Source organism: Belonocnema kinseyi, chromosome 3, assembly GCF_010883055.1.
Source record: "Belonocnema kinseyi isolate 2016_QV_RU_SX_M_011 chromosome 3, B_treatae_v1, whole genome shotgun sequence".
Classification (NCBI taxonomy): Eukaryota; Metazoa; Arthropoda; class Insecta; order Hymenoptera; family Cynipidae; genus Belonocnema; species Belonocnema kinseyi.
In genome coordinates, this window is record NC_046659.1 from 81,956,574 (window position 1) to 81,963,722 (window position 7,149).

Genomic DNA, 7,149 nt, shown 5'->3' on the forward strand with positions numbered 1-7,149 from the left:
TCCTAATACACTACATTACAAGAACCTACACTGTGAGAGTGCTTGCGATTGGCTAAGAAAAGTATTTCTAAAATTCCGGTTTATATTTGATCCACCCTCGTACATACAGACAACAGACATACAGACAGACACATTAGTAAAAACCTGTTTTTCGGATTCAGGGGGTCTCAAAATGTGGACATTTGACCAAAACTGAGGGGGGGGGGGGGGGGCAAATTTTAGACAAATCTAATACCTTCTATGATGAGAATATAAAAAAATGTTTTAAAAAAAATTCTTCTGTTTTAAGATAAACTCTATTCTTTATTGATGAAAGTGCAACTATTTGGTAGGTAATACCACAATTTTGTTAAAAAGTCATACTTTCTGGTTAGAAATACATCTTTTTTGTTAAAAAATCAATTTTGTTGTAATAACTTATTTCTTGTCTAAAAATGCATATTTTAATCGTGACAAGTCGACTGAAATCTTTTTGACAGAAAATTCGACTTTTTTTTAAATTATCTTTTTGATTTAAAAATGCATCTGCTTTAGTAGACATTTCATTCTTTATAAAAATTCAACTATTTGGTTAAAAGTTATTCTTCTTTGCTTGAGTATTGAACTTTTTTTGAAAGATTTGGTTGAATCACTTCGTAAAGAAATCGTTTTCTTCAGATTTATATTTTTAGCTATATATAGCTGAAAAATCATCTGTTTAGTGAAAAACCTTTTTTATTCTTACAATTAATTTATTAACTGAAAATGTCACTTTTTCATTCTTTTAAGATTGATTTACTTTAGCTGAAAATTCTCCTTTTTTGATACAAAAAATAATAATTTTCTTAGTTTGAAATTTCATTTTTCTTCAAAATTCGTCTTCTTGGTTTTAAAATTCCTTTCTTTTATGTATAAATTTAATCTTTTTTGACCGAAATATAAACGGTGACACTTTTTTGTTGGGAACTTACCTTTTGAGGTTGAAAACTTAAATATTAGGTTACATATTTATTTATTTTGTTGAGAACTCAAGTATTTTGATAAAAAGCCCTCTTTTATGATAGAAAATACAGTTTTTTGTTCAAATTAAATTACTAATATTGTATATGAAATCTGTTTTATTCCTTTTATAAACGATTCTAGGTTAAAAGTATTGCACTATTAAAAAGTTGGTATTTGATTGTTAATGATCAAGGAAAATGAGAAATTAGTCAAGGAAAAATCAGGGAATTTCGAAAATTAAGTTCTCGGACACCCTGTTTCATTCTACTAGCAATAAATAACATTTCTGAAAACTAAAAATTACGTACAGTCAGGGGGCGGGTGATTATGCGGCAAGATTTGTTAAATGTTCGCGGGGGGGGGGGGGGGGGGGGGGGGGGGGGGCTGAGAAAGGTCCTAAATAAGTAACGTAATTTAAGTAAGGTCCCTAATATAGTTTGAGATCCTGGTAAGTTAATTAAAATACCTTTTTGAGAGCCTTAATAATACCTGAAAATTAATCAAATCCTCAGAAATCTTATACAGTTCCTGAAAATTCCTTAATTTTTTTATAATATTTGAAAATGTTGGGAATTTTCTAAAATCCCCTAACATTTTTCTAAATATCCTAAGAAAATAAATAATAGGTGAAATCCTTTCAAATCTTCCTCGATTTAAGAAAATTCTTTAAAATCACATGAAAATTTTAAAATCCACTGAAATCTAATTAAATATATGCAAATCTATTCAAATTTTTGAAATTTTACGGAAGCCCTTTATGTTTGTACAATTCTTTGAAAACATTCTAAACAATTCTTTCAAAATTTCATAAAGTTCAGGAAATTTTATGTAATCCCATTACATTTTTTAAATGGTCAAGAAAATTATAGAAAAATTTCACAACGATTTAAAATTTTAAGTTGTTTTATTATTGCCATATTTAGACAAATAAATGCGGATTTGGGTTTGAAGTGGTAAAAAAATCATACGAAACAATTACCCAGAAGAAATAAAATAAATTGTAGGAAAACATCAACTTTCAGGACTAAATTTAAATAATTTTAACCTAATAAACACTGGTCCAAAGTTCGAAATTTTTCTGTACTTGTAATTTTATAACAGTTTGCAGTTTTTATAACTGTGTTATGTTGTCATAAAAGTACATTAAAAAAATTCGTTCTACAACTTTTTTTTCACACTTGTAGGCTTTTATTTTTAAATTAATTCATTTTATTTTTTTAATTATGACAACTTTTGCTGTGATAAAAGATTTTTTTCTATACATAAAGGCCTCTGTATCTCATACAGTTCTGATTTTGAAGCAAACATTCAACATAATTTTTAACGCAACTTTTACGTAAAAAGAAACCTAATTTATTTAAGATCAATAATTTAAAAAATTAAGGTTAAAATTTGTTTTCTTTACAGTGCTTCCACAAGTTTTTTAATTACATATCAAAAATATCCGAACATCATCCAAGGAGAAAATTTTGCCAAAAAAAATTCAGTTATATAAGTTTTTATGCAATAAAGGAATACACAATCCCTTGTATATTTAGCAGTTATAACTATACAACGAATTTTGTAGAACTGTTTTGAATCACTACTCAATTTTTAACGATCCCTAAGTAAACAAAGATGTTTGTTTCAAAAAATGGTATCTTGATTCACAATACAATTAGGAATTTAGATTTAATACATCCTTTTCGAGTACTTACCTCTTAGCTATACATTTAGGCTAGTTAGGCGGTGGCTTAGATTGCTTCAGAAGTTCCCACTTAGTGATTTGTTTTGCAGTAATTTGTATACAGACTATCGAATCTTTTCACTTCTTCTGTTTTGCTTCTGCTTTCAAATATTCTTTCTTTTCTTTCTCACTTTCTTATTTTCTTGTGCTTTCTTTTCCTTTTTCACTTCTACAGCTTCTTCTGTTATTTCCCCTTTTTACATTAGTTTTTAGTTTTATTTTGTTGTAATTTTCACTAATTGATTCTTACTTTTTACAGTAACTTTCCTTTACACGAAACCTGTCATCCTCCATAACAAACTCGTGCAGCCTTATCAGTAAAACTAACTTTTATGACTTTTATCAAAGGCAGACTAATCAAAAAGTGTTATTAATAATGATCAACCGTTTCATACCTGCAAACCACCTTTTCTTAAAAGCATACATGATGTATGCTATATGCAAATTGATACCCATTGTTATGTAGAACTTGTTTTGAATTTCAACTGCGAATTAGATCTCTAATATTTCTACTCTTTTTCTATTTATTATTATATGGTGCTCATTTCAGGAGGACTTTGCTTCCCGTTAGCAAATTTAGTTTTGCTTCTTCATAGAGGAAGAATTAGTTATTATTATTATACTCCTTCGATCCACTTAGCTGATCAATCTCTGTAGCAATCGCCTCAAGTGAAGAGCCCCTTAAGGTCGTCATGTGGAGTGCCCTACTCGGGTCCATTAGTATCCAATATCAAAAATTTACGATTAAAAAGTCTTTTCTATTCATGCATCAACTTTGACTTCTGTCGATGAAAAAAGTTTTTCTGTTTAAAGTAGATATTTCAAATAGGTCAAATGAATACAACTCCTATTATTATTTAAAAACATTCCAGTGTTGAAATGTTGTCACAGGCTTATACTGCCCAACATGTCGAAGGCATTTTTGGTTAGAGTTGGATTTTTTATTTGATCATTTTTGCACGGGGCTGTCCCGGTATATATCATCAGTCACGGACGCATTTTTATAATGCAATAAAGTGATCTGATGAGATCAGTTTGCCCAGACATATTGGACAAAGCCTGGTTTTACCCCATTATTGACGGACTGGGTTGCAGTCAAGTACACGATGAGGAGACCTACAGCTTAAGGTGGGTTCCGAACAACCAGAACCTCGGTAAAGGTACATTGAAAAATTTCTAGAGGTACCGGCTCAGGGATCGAACCCCGGACCTTAGAATCTTATTCGTTCCGGCATCGATTTTGAATTATATTAACGAAAAAAGTTTTAATATGAAAAACGGTTTTTCTAATATTAGGCATTATCATATCTTCCTTACTCTTCAATAAAACGTATCAATATTATAGGCCAATCGATTTTATTCAAATCAACGCACCTTTTCTATAGTTTTGCATAAAGTTTAAATTATAAGAATGAGAACATTCGCACTATAAACATCGTTTTTAATCAAGTATAAATTACCATAACTTTCTTACTCTTCCATAAAATGTATTAATATTATAGGTCAATCGATTTGGCTCGATCCATGGATTTTTTCCGTTCTTGCAGCCATTTTAAATGATATTAACAAAAACAGTTTTACTATAAAAAGCAGTTTTTTCTGATATTATGTGTTATCATAGCTCCCTTACTCTTCAATTAAATGTATCGATATTATAGGTCAATCGATTCGTTTCGTATCGATGCATCTTTTCAATATGCTTGCGTAAATTTTAAATTATAAGAATAAGAAAATTTGTAATATAAGATTCGTTTTTAATCAAATGTAAATTACCATAACTTTCTTACGCTTTAATAAAATGTAATAATATTATAAATCAATCGATTTGCCTAGAATCAAAGAATTTTTTCCGTTTTTGCAACCATTTTGAGTTATATTAACAAAAAAAGTTTTACTATAAAAAACGTTATTTTTTAAAAATATTAAGCGTTATCATAGCCCCCTTCCTCTTCAATAAAACATACCAATATTATGGGCCAATCGATTTTTTAAAATCAACACATCTTTTCTACATTCTCGCATAAATTTTAAATTATAAGATTGAGAAAATTTGTACTATAAAAATCACTTTTAATCAAGTATAAATTACACAAATTACATGAATTTTCAACAAAATTATTGAAATTTTATACCGAGAATATTTTTTTTCAGCCAAATGGTTTAACTTTTAAAAATTTTCAAACCAACAAGACAAATTTTCAAATAAAATAGTTAAATTTTCAACCAAATTTGGACTACCTATCAAAGTATTTAAAGTTTTAATAAAATAGATAAACTTTTGACAAAATTAATAAATTGTCAACCAAATAGCTGAACTTTCATACCAAAAATATTAATTTTCAAGCAAATAGTCAAACTATCTACCATTTTCAAACCAAAAAGACGAACTGTCAACCAAAAAATTTAATTTTCAACAAGAAATTTAATTTTTAACCAAATTTACAATATCTACCAAAATATTTCAATTTTTGACAAATTTCATCAATTTTCAACCAAATGGTTAAATACACAGCCACACAAAAAAAGTGTGCGGATCTGGTAACAAGACAGACGTATTCCTATGGATTTTGGGGCGCTGAATTCAAATTCGGTATCAAAAATCACCCATCACGTCATGGTTGAGCCATAACCTCAAAAAATGACGAAAAATCATGCACTGAGGCAAATAAATTTAAAAATATTGCCAGTGATGCAAATTTTCACTTCAAAAACATGTCGACAACTGTGAAGGATCAACCCATGCCTGATATCAACTTATTTAACATAACTTTACCCAACAGAACCTAACCTCACCTAACTTGAATTAACAGAAATTTATCGAACTACACGTAAAGCTCTGGAAGCATATTTTTCCTGTAGCAAATGTTTGCTACATCGAATGGGTCAACTCGAGCCTAACCCAGAAATAAATCTAACATAGCCTAACCTAACCTAACCTCACGAAATACAATTAAATTGATTGTGTTGTCCCGTTGTGTTTGCGGTACCGTTTGAATCAGCTTGGGCTTAACCTGCAAAGAGGTCAAACCTATCCTAACCTAAAGAAACCTGACCTAACCTAACCTAACCTAGCTTAACTTCACGTAACACAATTAAACTCATTGTGTTGTCCCGTTGTGTTTGCGGTACCATTTCATTCAGCTTCGGTTTAGCCTGCGTAGAGGTTTAACCTATCCTAACCTAACAAAACCTGACCTAACCTAACCTAGCCGAATGAAATTCAACCACACTTTAGCTATGTAAGCGTACGGTTGTCAGTCTTAAATGTGTGCTATATTTAATAGGTTAACTTTATCTTAACTTACAAATGAATCTAACTTAACAGAACCTAACGAAAGTTCGCTTAACGCAACACAACTTACCTTAAGTGTTCCTGTTGTAACACAATAAAATTCATTGCATTGTACTACAGGTGGTTAAAAATTTAGACGCACATTACTCATTTGAAGAAACTTAGAACTACAAGTAGAATTGACCCCATTTCAATTAACCTGACAATGTTTGTATCAATTAAAATGTAGAACTGTAACTTAAACATGCGAATGAATAAGAGTTTTATTCAAAACATTTTTCTCTCTGCTTTTCTTAGACTTGAAGGATATATTTATACTATCTTTCGTGTTTACATTTTATCTTGCTTTTTATCGTAATTAAATTGATTTATAGACCTACTTCAGTCTTTTTTCTGCCTGCTATAACGTGTCCTTTTTTCTTCGAAGGGACGATGCAAAGGGTTACGCTTACGTTTAAGACCTACATTCCTTTCCCTTTTCAACATCCAGCAAAAATCATCCATCATGACATCATCAGCAAGAACAGGGTTGCCAGCGTAATCGGTTATGTTAGGTCAGGTTTTGTTAGGTTAGGATAGGTTAAACCTCTATGTAGGTTAAGCCGAAGCTGAATGAAACGGTACCGCAAACACAACGGGACAACACAATCAGTTTAATTGTGTTTCGTGAGGTTAGGTTAGGTTAGGTTGGATTTATTTCTAGGTTAGGCTCGAGTTGACCCATTCGATGTAGCACACATTTTCCACTGGGAAAATATGCTTCCAGAGCTTTACGTGTAGTTTAATAAATTTCTGTTAATTCAGGTTAGGTGAGGTCAGGTTCTGTTGGGTAAAGTTATGTTAAATTAGTTGATATCAGACAAGGGTTGATCCTTCACAGTTTTCGACATGTTTTTGAAGTGAAAATTTGCATTACTGGCATTATTTTGAAATTTATTTGCCTCAGTGCATGATTTTTCGTCATTTTTTGAGGTTATGGCTCAACCATGACGTGATGGGTGATTTTTGATACGGAATTTGAATTCAGCGCCCCAAAATCCATAGGAATACGTGTGTCTTGTTACCAGATCCGCACACTTTTTTTGTGTGGCTGTGATAATTATACCGAAAACATTAATTTTAAACAAAAAAGTACATTTCTAACCAAATT